The sequence below is a fragment of the Panthera tigris genome, chromosome A1 (assembly GCF_018350195.1).
Source record: "Panthera tigris isolate Pti1 chromosome A1, P.tigris_Pti1_mat1.1, whole genome shotgun sequence".
Lineage (NCBI taxonomy): Eukaryota > Metazoa > Chordata > Mammalia > Carnivora > Felidae > Panthera > Panthera tigris.
Window position 1 is genome coordinate 2465621 of NC_056660.1, and position 18079 is coordinate 2483699.

Sequence of the window (18079 nt, forward strand, 5' to 3'; positions counted from 1 at the left end):
GGTGGCTTCCAAGTGTTGGCAATTATGAACAAAACTGCTATAAACAGCTGGGTGCAGGTTTTTGTGTAGTCATGGTTTCAACTCCTTTGGGAAAATACCAAGGTTCTCAATTGCTGGATCATATGGTAAGAGTATGTTTAATTTTGTAAGAAACTATCAAACTGTCTTCCAAAGGGCATACTATTTTGCATTCCCCCCAGCAATGAGTTCTGAGAGTCCCTGTTGCCCCACACCTTTGTCAGCATGGACAGCTAAGTTTTGACAAAGATGCAAAGGGAATTCAGTGGAGAAAGACAGCTTTTGACAAATGGTGTGGGACAATTGGCTATCCATATTCAAAACGTTTAATTCACATCTTGTACATAGAGGTTAACTCAAAATGGATCACAGACCTAAAACATCAAACAAAAAACTATAAAACTTCTATAATTAAACAAGGAAATGTATATTTGTGATATTAGGTAAAGATTTTTCAGATACAACACAGAAAGACACAATTACTTTCAAAGATAGCATTAAGAGGATGGAAAGAAAAGTCATAATCTGGTAGAACATATTTGTAAATTATGACTGGACTTATATGTCCAGGGACTTATATCCAGAATGTAGCTATCGAAACTCAAGAAAATAGGCAAAATATTTGAATAGACATAATTTGAATAGACAAATTGAAAAAATTTATGAATGACAAATCAGTACATGAAAAGAGATTCCACATCATTGCTCATTAGGGAAATGCAAAATAAAACCAGAATGTGATAGATACCATTGCACACCTATTAGAACGGCTAAAATGAAAAAAAAAAAAAAAAAAAAAAGACCATTCTAAGTGTCGGTGTGGATTTGGAGGAACTGGAACTCTCACACACGGCTGGTAGAAATTTTACAACTTCTTTGGAAAACATTTTGTTACTTTCTTAAAGCGTTAAATGTATGCTTACTATGTGATCCAGATATCCCACTCCTATGTATGTACTCAACAGAAATAGAAGCATATGTTCATAAAAAGACAAACCCAGATTTTAAAATAATAGCCAAAACACCTGGAACATACCCAAATGTACCCTGCAGCTGGATGAATGAACTCTGGAACATCGATACATTGGGATACTGCCCAACAATAAAAACACATGAGTTACTGAAATATGCTGCAACACTGAGGAAACTCAAAATAGTTGTGCTGAATGGAAGAAGCTAGACAAAAAGAAGTAGATACAGGATGATTTCACTTAGGTAAAATTCTAGAAAGTTCAATCTCACGTAGAGTTATAGAGAGATTAGTGGTTGCCTGGAGATGAGTAGGACAGACAGGGGTGGGAGGAGGAACTACAAAGGGACGTGGGGAGACTTTTGGAATGATGGCTATGCTAGTGATCTTGATTCACTGGGTGTATAAATATGTCAAACTTATCACGTTATATACTTTGGTACAGTTTATTGTATGCCAGCTATAGATCTATAAAAATACAAATAATATGAAATGATTACAAACAGTATCAACCTTCCAGAGCTGTTACACAGATATAAGGAGATAATGGAAGCTGGTGTGATCCTGGTACATCGAGGAATCCAAATATAAGTCAGCTCCCTTTACTTACAATATAGCCTGATGTTTTCCCATCAAGGAAGAGCTCCTAAAATTTGCCAAATAGCAGGCAAAGGGGGAATCAGAAGAAGGGAAAGAGTTTTACGATATCTGTCCCTATGACAGTTTTGGACTGGAGTGAAGGGTCAGAGAGGGGCCGATGATTCCGGGGATGAGCATTTCCTGATGCATGATGGCTGAAAGCATCCCCCGCCCCGATCCTAAATGAAACCTTCATGGGGGGACAGCACACTGTTATCAGGAGAGAGTGACTCTACTTACAAGTACAACAAAGGAGATGCGGAAGCAAACGAAACAAACAAAAAAACCCAACAAGAAAATCAAAACATATACGTAATATCATATAGAGTAGCCTTTTGGGTATGCTTTGTAATGATTAATTCTATATTTTTAGTTCAGAACAGGAGTTAAGTTTCAAAATTCCTGTTTAGCTGTTTTTATCTCCGAAACACGTGACAGCTTGTCACGAGGCTAAATTGGGAACCACACCCAATTGTTCTGAGCACATTCAAGGGACTATATTAAGGGCTACGTGACAAATGTATGAACAAATTATAAACCCATTCGATTAGCTACTGCTGTCTAGAAAGGGCTGAGGATTTGAGGCAAATGCCAGAATTTAGACTATGCTGTGAAGTTTGTGAGAGATTAAAGAATTGATACAATGTGTAATGCAGTGACTGAATTATCCTCTCCACTTCTATTTAAGATATACTATTTTATATTTAACGGATGACATGAAGGCCAGGACCTTTGGGTTATGGATTAATGGTTTGAAAACAAGCCATGTATCAAGGTGAGGAGATCCATTCAGAGCCTCATTTTTGTTTTCTATAACTAGAATGAGAACTTTTCACTTGGTGGGCAGTAGACAGATCAGCTATGGTTTGTCTCAATAGAAACTGGGCCAATTTGTGCCTTGCGGTATAGAGTGTAGTGTCTACACTAAATGGGAATCTATTGGACTTAAACTTTACACGTTCCAACTGTGCTGCTTAATTAATTATTTGAAAAGGAGATTGAACCCAGTCCAATATTAATCATACTGGTGTCGATTCACATCTGGGTATTACTAGTTTGTAAAGAATATTTATTTGCGTTTTCTCAGGGGATGGGAGACCGACGAGACTGACGGATACTTTAAGAATCATGAAAGTTGCCTTTGGTGTCATTGTCCACATTTATTAAACACCTATTCTCCACCAAGCCAGTTAGCCTGGTGCTTAAAAGCACTGACTTTGTAATCAGGTGGCCCGGATCTGAATCCCATCTCCATTTCTTCCAACTTCGTGGCCTGGGACAAAACTGCATTCCTCTTTCTGCCTTAGTTTGTTTGGCCCTCTATCCCTACCTGTGTAGGGGTTCTCGTCAGGATCAAAGACTTGAGGATTTGTAAAGTATTTTCAGTAGTGCCTGGCACACAGTAAGCACCCATTAGATCTTGGCTATCCTTACATACCTTACATTTGAATCCTTATAATAACATAAAAGGAACTTATTTTCCCTGTTTTATAGGTAGTAAACTAGCTAGTTCATGCCATATCTGTGCTTGTACCTAGGCTTTCTGACTTTGGTCCAAGCTTTTCTCCTTTATATTGTATTACAACGTGAGAGGGGTGCTGTTCACTAAGGTTTCCATTTTTTGGAAACTCCCACCTAGCATTTTTCTGAAATCACAGTGGATTTCCGTGTGTTCTTCCTGACTCTGCTTTGGCAGTCCAAGCTTGGAGTCTGTACTGTTCTTTGCACAAGCTGCAGTGCCTCTTAGAATGCAAAGCAGGGGAAGGCACAACCTCATTTACCTTCACCGCATTCTAGAGAGTTGAAGCGATGGCCCAGCATTAGCTCCTTCTTCCCCTTCTTCCCCTCTTTCTCCTCCTTTTAGTCCTTCTCCTCCTCCTCCTCCTCTTCCTCCTTCTTCTTTAAATTTGAAACAAATGTAAGCTTAAAAGACAATGGTCTAATTTTCACTTTATGCATCCCAATCACATGTCCGTTCCTTTCTGTTAAGTCTTCTAAATGTGTTTACTTCATCTCCATGCAGACATCTGACCTATGGGTAGTTCAGGAATCCTGAGATAGTACCTGACTGGGCTAACCTTATCCCTGGGCTCAATGCGGCGTGGGGGGCGAGGGGGGGCACAGATAGGTGGGGACCACTGTAGATTCTGGTTCATTCTTCCCTTCTCCCAACGAGTGGCTAGCTGAGTTCATCACTACCCAGCCAGAGACTCAATTTCCCAGTCTCCTTTGCAGCTAGGTTTGACCACCTGATCAATTTCTAGCCATGGATGTAGGCAGAAGGGACTTATGGCAATGATAGACTTGGGCCTCAAGTATCACACGTTCACCCTCCTATCTTTCTCCTTCCCATGAGTTGAGATGTATATGACCTTGAGACTCAACTTTGACCATGGCAGACAAGCTCAATATCCCAGGGTGAAGATTGACCAGGGAAGAAACCTGAGTTCCTCAAACGCTCTTATGGAGTCGAACATCCAGCCCCCCTACTCGGGCTGTTAAAAGAGAAATAAAGAAAGATAGCGATACTGTATTGTTAAATGTCTTTTTTTCATCTTTGCCTTTTTTCTTATCTAAGACTTGGTTCTTAGGTTCTTTGTCTCTAGCAGCTTTATGCTGGGTCTTTCAAAACACAGTTTTGTCCATTTGAAAGAAGCAATGAATCCCAATGGCAAAAACAGAAAATGGCTATGCTACCCTCTATGTTAATTGAATGGGAAGAATTTGTTTCACGGAAAATGACTTTGCAATCCTTGGCAGTTCCATCGTTTATTTTCTGTTCCAGAACTGCACTTTGGAATTCAGCCCCTTGTTGGTGACTGTTTGCTGGGTACATTGTTACGCATTCTCTCTGCTGTGGAATTCAGTAGTTTATTACTAGGGGACGCATCTGTGTCTTACAAATGACTTTGGAAACTATTTCCGAGATTATCTGGAGAAGACTAGAAATGTGTATGTAAGGAATCTAGCGCTAGGAAAAGTGTGGTGGTGGAAGCATACATGATTGTTGTATTGTTATGTCTACCTCTACGTAATGAAAAGTCAGCTCAGGAAATTCTGTAACTATTTATTGCGCCAATTTCAGAAGATGGGCAAACCCACATTCTTCCACCTCTGTAACAACAGAAGAGAAAGCCCACGATGTGTTTCTATTTTCGCGCCATATAATGGTGTATGAGTTGCTACCGTGTTGTTCAGCTGAGAACCTGTCCCTGGAATTAACAAAACAGTACATGGATAGTGACCGCCACTGGAGAGTAGGAGAGGCTCTATCAAGAAAGGTGTTTTGGTGCTAACGGGGCCAATGGGAGCAAGCAGCTTTGTAGGTGACCAAGCCAGCGCAAGAAAGGCAGGGGGAACAGACGATGAGGGCAACCTGAGAGCCTTTTCTCTGCTCTCCTGCACCTGCCTCCACTGTATATAACAGACCTTCTTTAGGGAGATTTTGGAGAGCCTGGCCAGATGCTCTCGGCCTTTCTCTGCTTGTCACGCAGAAAGTACCTCAGAAAGGTCTCTGCTTGGGATCACTCTGTCAAATTTTATTTTATTTTATTTTATTTTATTTTATTTTATTTTATTTTGTTTTGTTTTGTTTTATTTTATTTATTTACTTATTTAGTTTTTGAGGGAGAGAAAGTGCGCGCGCGTGTGTGTGTGTGAGCAGGGGAGGGGCAGAGGGAGAGGGACAGAGAGGATCCCAAGCAGGCCCCATGCTCAGCACAGAGTTGACTCGGGCCTAGATTCCATGACCGTGAGATCATGACTTGAGCCGAAATCGAGAGTTGGACGCTTAACCGACTGAGCCACCCAGGCGCCCCTCACTCTATCAGATGTTGACCTATCAGATGCGTTGCCAAACGGCTCCCCTGAGCTTCTACGTACATGCCCAGCTCCCTGGACAGCTCCAGCTGGATGCCTCGTTGTACTTCAAACTGCTACGCTCAAGCGTAACCTTATTGTGTGACTTCGTAATCCTGCCCTGCTGCCTGTGAACGCCGTCTCTAAGGCGACATCACCACCCACACGCGCACCCAGCAAGAGACTCGGCGTCCTTGTCCCCACCCCAGCCCCGTCCTATTTCTCACAGTCACCAAATTCTGCTGATTTCCCTCCGAGTCGTTTTTCAGAATCCTTTCTTTTCCTCCATCCTTCCTCCACAGTTCCGCCCCCCCTCCCCAGCCCCATCGCTTGAACATACCCCCATAGCTCATCTGGACTCCCCACCTCAAATCACGGCCCCTCCCCTCCATCCTTCACGGGGCTGCCGAGTGGTACGGGCCTGCCTGGGGCCGGCTGGCTTTTGGAATGCTGTAGATTTTAGAAAGGCCATGCACGATACATGCCATATGCTAGTTAACACCCCCAGCAGGACCCGAGGTAGCAGCTCCAATTCCAAAGCACGAATGTTTCTGCTCAGAATCAGGTATCACGTTCAGCGGATAAAGCGTACACATGGCTTCAGACTAGTGCAGGTCAGGTTTTGCGGCCTCGAGCTCAGATCAGATTCGACTTTGTCACCTAAAGTGTCAAACCTTAGAGCTGTGTTCTGAACTTTCTGGGTTCCGCGGCGGGCACGCCCGGGGACCTCTCACCGCACTGTTCTCTTCACTTTCCGAACATCTGTGGTCCCCTTGGCCTATCGGACAGATCCTATTACAACTTCCCAGCTTCCCATCACCTGGGCTCCCTGCACTTCCTCAGGGGCGACATCCACTCTTCCGTTCCCCTCTGCCCCAGAGCCCCTGACACGGTGCCCCGAGTGCGCCGTGCTCTTTCTTGATTCCGGTCTTTGTTCCACGATCCCCTGCTGGGCACACTCTTAGACTCACTGCAGGCGTCCCTTCTTTTAGGGTTTTTGCCCACAAGACAGCACCTTGTCCTCCACTGGCCACACAGCATACTATGTTGACATGGTTTTTTTTGTATCCTGGGCTGGCAGGGCAAGCCTGGGTCTTGTTTGCCTCTATATACCCACTACCTACAAAATGCCCGGGGACTGGGGAGCATTTAGCAAGTTTATTGAGTCACGTGAAAAGCACGGCTCCCTGTCCTCACTTTCTCCCTGGAAGGTATTTATCCTGTTTTATTGTAGGTGTTACCGGGGGATTGGGATTCCGTAGATGGCACTTTAGGTTTTGAAGTTGACGTTTTCAGAAAGCCATTTACGCATCAAGAGCTGTCTGGACTTGGCCTCTGAAGTTCATAACTTCAATTCAGGAGTGTTGGTTCAACTGACAAAGAAAACCCCGCGTTCCCTGCAAACCTTCACCAACTGGTACTCGGTAGTTTTACTCGGTGAGCTGCTGCGGAGAAATTTGGAGTGTGGGGAGGGGTCCCCGGGAGGCCGTAGAGGAGCGGGCGGACAGTGGGGTCTGCAGGTGGCCCTCGTGGCCACAGTCTGAGCTCCGTTGCTCGATCGACTTAGTGACTTAACTTCTTCAAGACTCTGTTTCCTCCTTTCTGAAGACCATAGCAGACTAAGAATGGAGGCTGATAAGCTCGGTAAATCTACAGTGGAACCATTCCTATGGTTTGGGCTGTGCCATGAACTGGGTCACCCGGGGCAAAGACACTCCAGCTAAGCTGCAAATACGGTGGTGAGCTGGGACAGCAGGCTGGTCTGTGATATGTCAACACACAAACAAGGTGTGAGTAGTGGAACGCGTAACCTTGCCATTCAACGTTCAGAAACTCAGAAAATGTTCTCATGCACCCGGGACAGGGCAGACTTACGTCACAGCTGCCCACACGGAGGCTGAAGTCCTCTAGGGGAGGTGGGCCGCGAGGAAGTACCCCCAAGGGTAATTAGGGAAGCGTTGCTAACAAACAGTCCACCAAGTATTTACTTTTTTGTTTTTGTTTTTATTTTTTTAATTTTATGATGTTTTATTTATTTTTGAGAGGGAGAGAAAGAGAGAGAGACATAGTGCAAGCTAGGGAGGGGTACAGAGAGAGGGAGACACAGAATTCGAAGCAGGGTCCGGGCTCCGAGCCGTCAGCACAGGGCCCATCGCGGGGCTCGAACTGACGAACCGTGAGATCATGACCTGAGCTGGAGTCAGACGATCAACGGACTGAGCCACCCAGGCGCCCCACTTTTTTGTTTTTAATGGACTAGAGTGGCTTCAAGGTTATCCCTGTGATAATGTCACTCTCAATGAGTTGCATTCTGATAAGCTTTTTTTACAGTGGAAGGAAAGGGGTGGAAACGTATTAGTGGGCTGGACATGGTGCATAAAATTCTAGGTGCAAATAAAAAAATAGCAAATGAACGTATATATTAAAAAAGCCTGAAGTGCACACATGAACTGGCTTGGGAAAAAAAGTTGAGAATCAGTGAATATGAGACTTTTAATAGAAAGGCTCTTCTAATGCTAAAATTCTGTGTCTTACAATCAATAACAATGATGCTTCTAGATCTTTGGCGCCATGACTACATTACTACATATCATTTTTGGTAATAAATGCTTTATTTTATTCTGTTTCTTTGCAGTCTGCTCATTCACTCAGCCTTGCATCCTGCCAATATTCATGGGACAGTGACCGTAAGGCAGGCAGTGCATCCAGGGCTGGGAAGTCACCAGTGAGCAAAACTGATTTCCACTCTCACTGAGATTCCAGGCTACAGGAAGGGAGGACAATGATCCGTGTAGTTTCCGTCAGAGTAGTACGTGCCCAGGGTAGACTGGAAGCCAAAGTATGGAGAAAAATGGCGGGTGTGCCTGGGGGGCTCAGTCGGCATTGGACTCTTGATGTTGGCTCGGGTCATGGTCTCAAGGTTGGTGGGATTGAGCCTTGCATCGGGCTCTGTGCTGAGAGTGGAAGCTGCTTGCGATTCTCTCTCTCTCTCTGCCCCTCTCCTGCTTGCACACTCCCTCTCTCTCTCTCTCCCTCTCTCACCCTCAAAAGAAAAAAAAAGGGATTTCCTCTTGCTGAATTGGAACATTACTTCTTGGTATCTTTAATTTCTCTCTCCCTCCTCTCTCTCTGTCTTTCGAAAACCCAACACAACTTTTCCAGCATTCTTCATAAATTGTCCTTTTCTTCATCTTCCCCTCATTACTTAGGGATTGTGCCTCCTTGTACCATGCGAAATAACTTCCCGCGGGTGTTTACATGTTTCCATTATTTATAGGCTGCTATGTTTTCTCCTTTGCTCCTCACCAGTCACCACCCAGACGTGCTGTACATAGTTAGTTATTTTAATCTTTCCCAGTAAATCAATTCTCCCAACCTCCCCATCATTTTTATTACTCTTCTCTGAACTCCCCTCAGCTTTTCTACGTCTTTATGGTATTGAAGTGCCTGGAATTTAATGTAATTTTCCAGGTGGGGTTTGAGAAAGGCTATTAGAGAGGGACTCTCACCTCAGTTCTCTGCTGATGAAACCATTGGGAACAAAGCCCAAAACTACATTAGCCTTTTTGCTGCTGTATCAGCGTTACTAACTCATATCTAATTTTCTTTTTCACTGTCTCCTGCCAGCAATTTCTCACAGCCTTAGTGGTTGCTCAGGGGAGAGAACGGGCTTTGGTTTTCTACGGCGGTTTTGCTGGTTTGTAGCTTTCAGTCAGGAGTCCGCACCGAGAATCAGAGGGAGAAAAATCACGAAGCAAATCACACACTCACTGTGTGTGAGTGTGGGGCTGTGCTCTGCAAGACTTACTCGTATAGTCTATTCAGGACTCGGAATCATCTGTAAATAGACTGAGGAGACTAAGGCTCAGAGACATTAGGTAAGTGTCAGGAAGTCACCTGGCTAGAGCGGGCACCGCTGGATTTGAATTGGAGTCAGCCCGAGCCAGCTTGACCACAGAGCCTTTGCTTCTGGGAATTGGCGCCTCGGGGGGGGGGGGGGGGGGAGGAGAGACAGAGGGGGTAACAGGGCTGCAGGGAGCATCCGAGGCATGTGACAGAGAGTGCCGGAAGGGAGCACAGCTTCAGCGTTTACTCACCAAGGAATCACAGCAGGCACCGTCTGGGCCTCGTGTCCTCGTCCTGGTGAAACGTGGCTCAGCAGAGGGCCACCGAGAACTTCACATAAGTGAGTGATGGTGAAGTCCCCGGATGCAGTAGACACTTCCTACATGTTATCACTTGCCTCCTTCCTAACTCCACTGGCCAGAAGGTAGCTTCGGGAGTTACCGGCACCGGAACTCCACTGGCCGGTTTTGGGAGTTACCAGAACCGGAATCACACGCAAAGCTCGGGAAGACAGACCCTGACAGAGCAGACCTTTCAAAATTTCCATTCTGGAATGGAATCGGCTAACATCTGAGGACTTTTCTAGAAAGATCTGCACTTGAAATACATCCTAATGGTCTCTTGCCCTCTCTCAGCAACAGCACCACTTCCTGGCACCTCACTTTTGTGTCTCCTCCTTTTCAGATCAAAGTTGGGATCGAGTAATTTAACTTTATTTCTCCAAATGCTTGATCAGATATATATGGAGAATGGAGCCTGATGGGGGATATTGGGGTGCAAATTGTATGTGTGGTGTGCGTAAGTATGGCCTTTTTTGAGAAAACATGAAATCTGTATTTTGGAACCATTATTGCATTGGGAGATATTGCTGGGATTCCCTTTTTCTGTTAATTCCCAAAGGCTTATTTTGTGCAGTACACGGTGTAGCGGAAAAGGCACGGTTCTGGACTTAGCTAGATCTTGAGCCAAGCAGCGTCACACGTAGTTTTGTAAAATTGGGCAAGTGATTAAATCCATTTCATCCTAAGTTTTCTCCTCTTTAAGTTAGAATTCCTGCCCGTGAGTGGCTGTGAGGTATAAAGGAGATAACATACGCTTCACGATCTAAGCAAGTGCCTTGATATCTAAGCAAGTGCTTCACAAATGTTGTTTTTCACTTCTGCTTATCTCTGGCTCATATTCTCCTTTATAATTCATGTGCTATATGCTTTGCCAGATGACCCACATATTAGTCAACACTCCCAAACCATCTACCGTATGGTCAGAACTGTATGATGTGTATTGTCCACCACCATCACCACCACCGTCACCACCATCACCACCAACATCACCACCAACATCACCACCACCATCACCATCACCATCAACATCACCATCACCACCACCAACATCACTATCACCACCACCACCACCACCACCACCATCACCTCCACCACCACCATCACCACCATCACCGCCACCATCACCGCCACCGCCACCACCACCATCACCTCCACCATCACCATCACCATCAACATCACCATCACCACCACCACCACCATCACCACCACCATCACCACCACCACCGCCACCATCACCACCAACATCACCACCGCCATCACCACCACCACCACCATCACCACCACCGCCACCACCACCACCACCACCACCACCATCACCACCACCACCACCACCAACATCACCACCAACATCACCATCACCATCACCATCAACATCATCACCACCACCACCACCATCACCACCACCTCCATCACTGTCACTACTACCACTGCCACCACCACCATCACCACCAGAACCACCACCAGAACCACTGCCAGCAGCATCACCACCACCACTACCACCATCTATGACTACTCTCATGACCTCGCGCAACCACCACCATCCCATCACCGGTACTGCTACCACCGTCACTGTCACCATCACCACCACCAGCATCACTGTCACTACTACCACTGCCACCACCACCATCACCACCGCTACGACTACCACCAATACCACTATCCGACCATCACCAGCGTTACACCCCCACTGCCATCACTTCCTCCACCAGCACTTGACAGGACACTCGGTGTGTGCCAGGCACTGTGCCAAACACTTTATAGACATGCTTCCATTGATTCTTCACAATTAACCTTGAAAGTAGGTACCACTGTCATCTGAGAATACTGATTCCTGGGGAGATTAAATTACTTTTTCAAGGTCATACGGGACAAGAGAGAGAAAAAAGAAACGTGAGCCACGAGGCCTGCCCTGAGGAAGTGTATGATCTGTTGGGAAGCAAAATTAATGCATGTGCAAAGTTAGTGACCTTGAGAGACATTCCGTAGTGAGTACCAAATGACATGCTTCAGGTTGGAAGTGCTGCCGATGTGTGGGGGCACAGGGACTGGGAAAGGTCACTGTGCGTGTTAGCTCCTTTTGTTTTTGGATTTAATACTTATTCCGGTCCCCTTAAATTCTGTATGGATACATGGGGGCAAGAGAAATCTCAGGCAGTGGTTTGGACCTCATAAGGATCCAGGATAAGGTGTACAGACAGTGTTCTTGGCGAAAATAGACACTGAGTTAGACCAGCCCCATTGAAAGCGAACTTGGGAGGCTGTACTGGGTCCAAGGCTGCTCCTGTAACAGGGCAAAATCTTGTGGCCTGGCAGCAGCAGGTACTCTGGCTCCCTCGCTAAGGCTCTACTGGTAACGTAACTTGACCACTTGATGTTTTCGCTCCTGGGCCTCTGAGCTCTCTCCCTCTCTCTCTTGATCTTCTGTTCATGTTTCCAGGAGAGGGGATCTCACTGGTCTGCCTGTACCTCACCACCCTTAATGCCGCAGAGCTTTTGCACCTGGCTAACTCATCTGCCCACCGGCATGCCTGTCGACTGTCCAGATGAGATTGGGAGCCCATCCTGATCCAGCCGGCTTTGGCCGATGGATCTTAGTCACACAGAAAATGGCCGCCTCTGCAGAGCCCCCTGGGGTGGCTGTGTCACCAGGATTGGGATCGCAGGTTTCTGTCACAGGGGAGCTCTGGGAATGGCAGGGCTGTTGACTGCAGCGGGGGAAGCCCCCGTGAAGGAGTGGAATTTGATGGGTAGGAGTTTCGGAAGGGGCATTCCAGTTTGGGAGAAAATCATCTTAGAAAAGACCTTGAGGGTGGACTTAAGTCAGCTTTTGTTAGAGGACGCAAGGAGAGGAATGGTGGGAACCGGGGGCGGGAATTTAGACTCCATCAGGGGCCTTACAAGTCAGGCACACACGTTTGGACAATAGTCGAGAGGCACTAGGGAGCCATTAGGGGTTCTGGAGTACAACAGAGATGTGAAAATGGTACTTCAGAAGAACCCGAGTGGCAGAGATATGAAGCAGTTTGGAACAGACAGGATCAGGGTCAGGGACTCCCATCAGGAGGTGGTTCCATTCATCTAGATGTGTGGCCAGGAAACAGAACAGAATTCCTGTTCAGAGAGGTTTTCTTTCTTATGCTTAGGCACCTTTTAAAATTTCTAGCCCTCTTGCAGAGGCAGGCAATTAACATGTTCACATGACACTCTGTTTATTACACAACTCACACAGTCCGGTTTGAACCACAACAAAAGACCTATTTGAATGAACTCAAATCATAGAGTAGGTTGGTAATGAGTCACAAGATGTTTTAAAAATAGCTGTTTTGTTTACTGAATTCACCTGTTTGCTAAATGCCTGCATTTAACTTCCATACCTCTTGCTGTGATGTTTTCTGGTTTCTTACCTTCCGTTTTTAAGAATGCCATGCTCACTTCTGGCAGAAGCCACCTCAGTGGTGATTGTTTAATTGGCATGTGTTCTCACACGCTGCCGGAACACCACCACGTTAGCTACCCAACCCTCTGTGGCCCCTCCAGAAAACACAGTGCACTGCATACGTAAGTGAGCTTGATTAGCTTTTCTTCGAGAAAGTACTTCACGGTCTCTAAAAGCTGAAGATGTAAGATTTAAAAATACGATTAGCAAACAATGCATGCCAGTGATGGTTCTGCTCCCTCTGAACTAACTCGAATAATTTGATTTTCTATTGTGTTTTGAACACCGCTACTTAATGTACTGCTATTGCTATGAAAGAAATGTCCCGCAATTAAATGAGGAAACACATGAATATTTGGAGATCTCCTACATGCAGTGGTGCGAAAAATAAACGTGTAAAACTAGATATGTAAAATGCGAAAAACAGCGCGTCTTAGAATTGGTGAAGTAAGAGAGATTACAAGAGTCTTTCGAATCATGTTTTCAAATGGGAAGTGAACCAGTGATAGCCTCGATTCTGCGCCAAGCTGTTAATTTTAATCCTAACCTAAATGTTATCTAACCCTATGGTTAATCTATTCTTTTTTTTTTTTAATTTTTTTTTAACGTTTATGTAATTTTTGAGACAGAGAGAGACAGAGCATGAATGCGGGAGGGTCAGAGAGAGGGAGACACAGAATCTGAAACAGGCTCCGGGCTCTGAGCTGTCAGCACAGGGGCCCGATGCGGGGCTCGAACTCACGGACCGCGAGATCGAGACCTGAGCCGAAGCCAGCGCTCAACCGACTGAGCCACCCAGGCGCCCCTTTTTTTTTTTTTATTTATTTATTTATTTTTTTTTGTTAATCTATTCTTAACCCTAACCAATGCCCATCCCCTCTCCCACTGCCCCTGTTCCGTTGATCACTCCATTCTTTCAATATTACGATAGAAACTGTTCATATCTGATGACTTGCCAGCTGTGTTGGTTTGGGTGCTACAACAAAATATCCTAGACTGGGTGACTTAAGCGACAAACACCTATTTCTCACATTTTTGAAGGCTGGAAAGTCCAAGATCGAGGTGCTGGCAGATTGGTGTCTGGTAAGTGTCCCCTCCCTGGTTTGCGGACTGCTGACCTCTTGACTTCGTATTGGATCCTCACATGGAGAGGCCAGAGAGGAAGCGTGTCTTCCTGTAAGGGCACTGATCCCATCATGTGGGCTCCACCCTGGTGATCTGATAACTGCCCAAAGACCCTGTCTCCTAATACCATCGCCACCCTGGGGGTTAAGATTTCAACGTAGGAACTTTGGGAAAACGCACTGATTCAGTCCACAGCACCGGCTCGACTGTGATTTGATTTTCTACTGTGTTTTCAACACACGCTGTTGACTGTAAGATCCACCATTACTTAATGTGCTGCTATTGCTATGAAAGAAATGTCCCTTTGTTGGGATCTTTGTCCTAATTTGCCTGGGCTCTTGTAACAGCTCGTTGTTTTGTCTCCTTGCTCTGGTCCCACCCTCTTCTACTCCACCATATTGAAACCATCTTTCTAAAATCAAAATCTTATTGTACGGGTTTTCTATTTACTAATTTCTTTCCTCTACCTGGGATGTATGTTTTTTCCTTCTTGGCCCGGCAGAGCCCCAGTCCCTATGTTGCCTTTGTGAATTCGTTTCTGACACCGCGGGTAAATTTTTGTTGCCGTGTCCCTTTATGCTCCCACTAGCACTTTGTCCAGAAATAAAACCCATGGCCTGGCCCTGGGTGGAGATGAAAACCAGGGCACGTGCAGGGTCGGTGCTAACGGATGAGAATGAAAACGTTGTCTGTGGTCTGACTAGGAGAGTTCTGGGTGATTCTTGAGGACCATAAATGGGGTTCCTAAGAGACTCAGATGTGAGCAAAGAGGTTGTGTAACTCTTAGCAGGTTGGGAATAGGAATGGGTGCCTGGTGGAAAGGCTGATGAGATTAGTTTCCTTGCTTGGCTCTTTTCTTGGGGTCTCCACATCTGGATCAGCTCTGGATTTAGCGCAGGCATCGGCAAACGATGGCCCACAGGTCAAATCTGCTTGCCGACTGTTTTTTTGCAAAGTGTCACTGGCAAACGAGCATGCCTGTTTGTTTCTGTACCATCTCGGGCAGCTTGCTTTTATGCTACAACAGCTACAGAAAGTAGTTTTGACACAGACGACGTGGCCTGCCGAATCTAGGCACACTTACTGTGTGGCTCTTGACCGAACACGTCTGCTGACTGCAGATCTGAGACATCTCAGGGGCACCATCCCATGGCACCCGAGGCTCGAACACTTCTTGTTGCCCCTAGAAAAAGAAACAAGCAGAAGATGAAATAAGTTAACGAAAATAAAGAAGAAGTTTCAAGTAGCCCACAAAAAGAAAAATGGCAAAAACAATAAAAGCGGAGGGCCGGTTAAGAAACAACAAACCCAAGGTCCTAGCCAAGGTCTAGGCCTGCATGAATCCCTTTGAAAGTGCCTGGAAAAATGCCGTGTGTCTGCAGTGACAGTAGAATCAATAGCCAGGATCAGAGGTTTGCTTTGAGGGGTGAGAGAGCCATGGACGGGCTGGCCTTCGGTACCTGACGGGGACGCTTGTTTTTAACTGAGGGACACCAACTCCTCACCATTCTCCCCTCCCCGTGCCCTGTTCCTTCTTCCCTGCTGGGGATGCCTCACGTCAGGCCCGCGACGTGGACGGCTGTCTCCTTTCTTCCCGCCCGCGGTCCCCCTCGGCTCTGAATTGTGCTTTGGAAGCCTAAGCTGGGCATTTGGGAGGACAGAGTCCGGGGCAAGGGGCCTCTCCTGTCGGAGGCGGCGCAAACCTCCCGCGCGGCCTGCTGAAAAGCTGAGCCGTTCCTGAGAGAACAGATGTCACCCCGAGAGCAGCAAGGGCGGGTTCGGTCGGAAGCGAGCATCCGACTCCCTGGCAGGCTCAGTCTAGGGTAGCCCGGGGCCTGGAGGGAGCCGATATTTCTGTCTCCTTTCCCAACTCTCGTCTTTGCTGTTTACATTCAAATGTCATCTTTTGCCAGAGGTATCTGCTGAGAGGGGTGATGGGGGTTCTCAGGTAAGCGGCTCCCAGGCACCAAGACCAGCCCCCCGGGTGATCTGACAGCGTGGCTGGCATCCAACAGGGCCATATGTCATGTAATCCGAACCCGGACCCTCTGCCAAGCCGGGCTATTCTTACTGTCGTTCAGAGGCAGGTTCCAAAAGAACAAATCTAGAAGCGTTTGTGGAATTGAGGTGCGGTCGAGACAATGTCCGAGGCAGAAGTTTTCAAATGTGCTTCTGATCAACGATAAAGAAGTCAAACGGCCCATTCGTCAGGCGTTTAACTCAGGGCCGTCCTTGACCAGGGGACGGTAGGGAAGAAGCAAGGCAGGGGGAGAGCCAGGGAAAGTGTGCAATCACTTGGTCCTGAGATCTGGAGCCACGGGGCTCTAAGAAGTGATGTGGAGATGGTGTTTCCAGCTGGTGCATCGAACACCAGGTCATCCGCACACAGAGCCTGCCCGCAAGACCTCTCTGTCCCCTGTCACCTTGAGACCTGTGAGGAGACGCCCTCTGTGCACACCCCTCAGCTGTTTGTTGCTGTCCCAGGGGTGACTTTCCTCAGGTCACCTAAACACGTGGTATCGGGGACTCACCCTGTTTCATCTGCACAGGGCAAGCAGTGTGTGTGTGTGTGTGTGTGTGTTGCAACAAGTATAATGTGAGAGGAGTAAGTTCGCTGCTGACAGGATTTAGAGAGAGAAGTCACGTGCTCTTGGGGGACGAAGAATGACTTGATGGAAGTGAAAGTGGGGACATGAGCTGGGTCTTGAGACGGGGCTAGACTTTCAGTAAGAGAAAAGCAATCAGGTGTAGCGCGGAAAAAAGCAGAGGGGTAGGATAGGAGGGTCGATGTGTATCGCTTGCCTTGAACGGTGGATAGGCTGTGGTCAGGGGAGCGAGAAGGGGCACGTTAGGTGAGATCCGTAATAGTGAGGATTAAGCTTGGCTGAGGGTGGCAGAAAGCCAACGGTAACAATGGCTCAACAGGATATAAATCTGTGAAGTCCGATGGTCCCCAGGGCTGGTATGGTGCCCTGGTTCTGTCTCTCTTCTTACTCCACTGTGTGGGACTTTCATTGGTGGTCTAAGACTGCAGCATCATATGGTAGACATCAGGGTGAAGAAAGGGACCAAGGAGCAGGTGGTAAAGGCATAGGTGTCCTATCTCTTAGAGAGCCTCCCAGAAACTACTGCATAGAACTTCACATGCATTCCATTGGCGAGAACTCAGTCACATGGTCTCACCTAGCCGCAAGGGGTCCTGTGAAATACACTCTTTATTTTAGGTGTCTACATCTCCAGCAACACATTGGGGGTTCTTTTGCCTTGGAAGGAGGAGAGAATGGATATTCAAGGACAACTGGTCGTATCTGTCCTAGATTATGGGGGCTCTTGAGTGTCAGGTGGAGAAGGATATACTAAAGTTCAGAGGTGATAGGAAGCCGCGAAGCTTTTGAAGGGGGGAGTGACGTGAAAAGGTGTCCTTTAGGAAAGTCAATCTGCCAGTGTGATTAGACGGATTAAGATGGGGAGAGACAGAGACGGGGACACTGTCTACTGCAGTATTTCGGTGAAGGACTAATGGTGACGATGGGAATATAATGGGGATGTAGGTTCAAGACTGTTTGCAAAGGTAATACAGCCGAGCTGGTCAGTTGAGAGGAAAGCGAAGAAAAAGTTGAAGGTGATGCAGAGGTTTCAAAACCTGGGTCCCTGGGAGAATGGAACTGGTAATATTTGAAGTGTAGACCAGTAAGAGGGGCTGTGTTAGGGAAGATTGTGGTGACTTTCGAATACGTTAAAGTTGAGGTTCCAGCAAGGCTTCCAAATGAAGTTTAAAATGAATAGTTAAACTTGTGGGTCTAGAATACAATGGCAAATCGGTTGCTCATGAGCCACACTTGGCTT

General features: G+C 46.6%; 1 long non-coding RNA gene across 3 annotated transcripts in view; it reads right to left on the reverse strand.

Annotated features, from left to right (window-relative positions):
• The window catches only part of LOC122237253, a 36763-nt gene that overhangs the window by 12549 nt on the left and 6135 nt on the right, over window positions 1-18079 (reverse strand). For 2 of the 3 annotated variants that reach the window (XR_006215617.1, XR_006215573.1), the window contains exon 2: window positions 15318-15416. This is a non-coding gene — a long non-coding RNA (uncharacterized LOC122237253). Of the gene's footprint in view, window positions 1-14693; window positions 15417-18079 lie in introns of those variants that run through there. The other variant, XR_006215595.1, reaches the window with a different exon arrangement.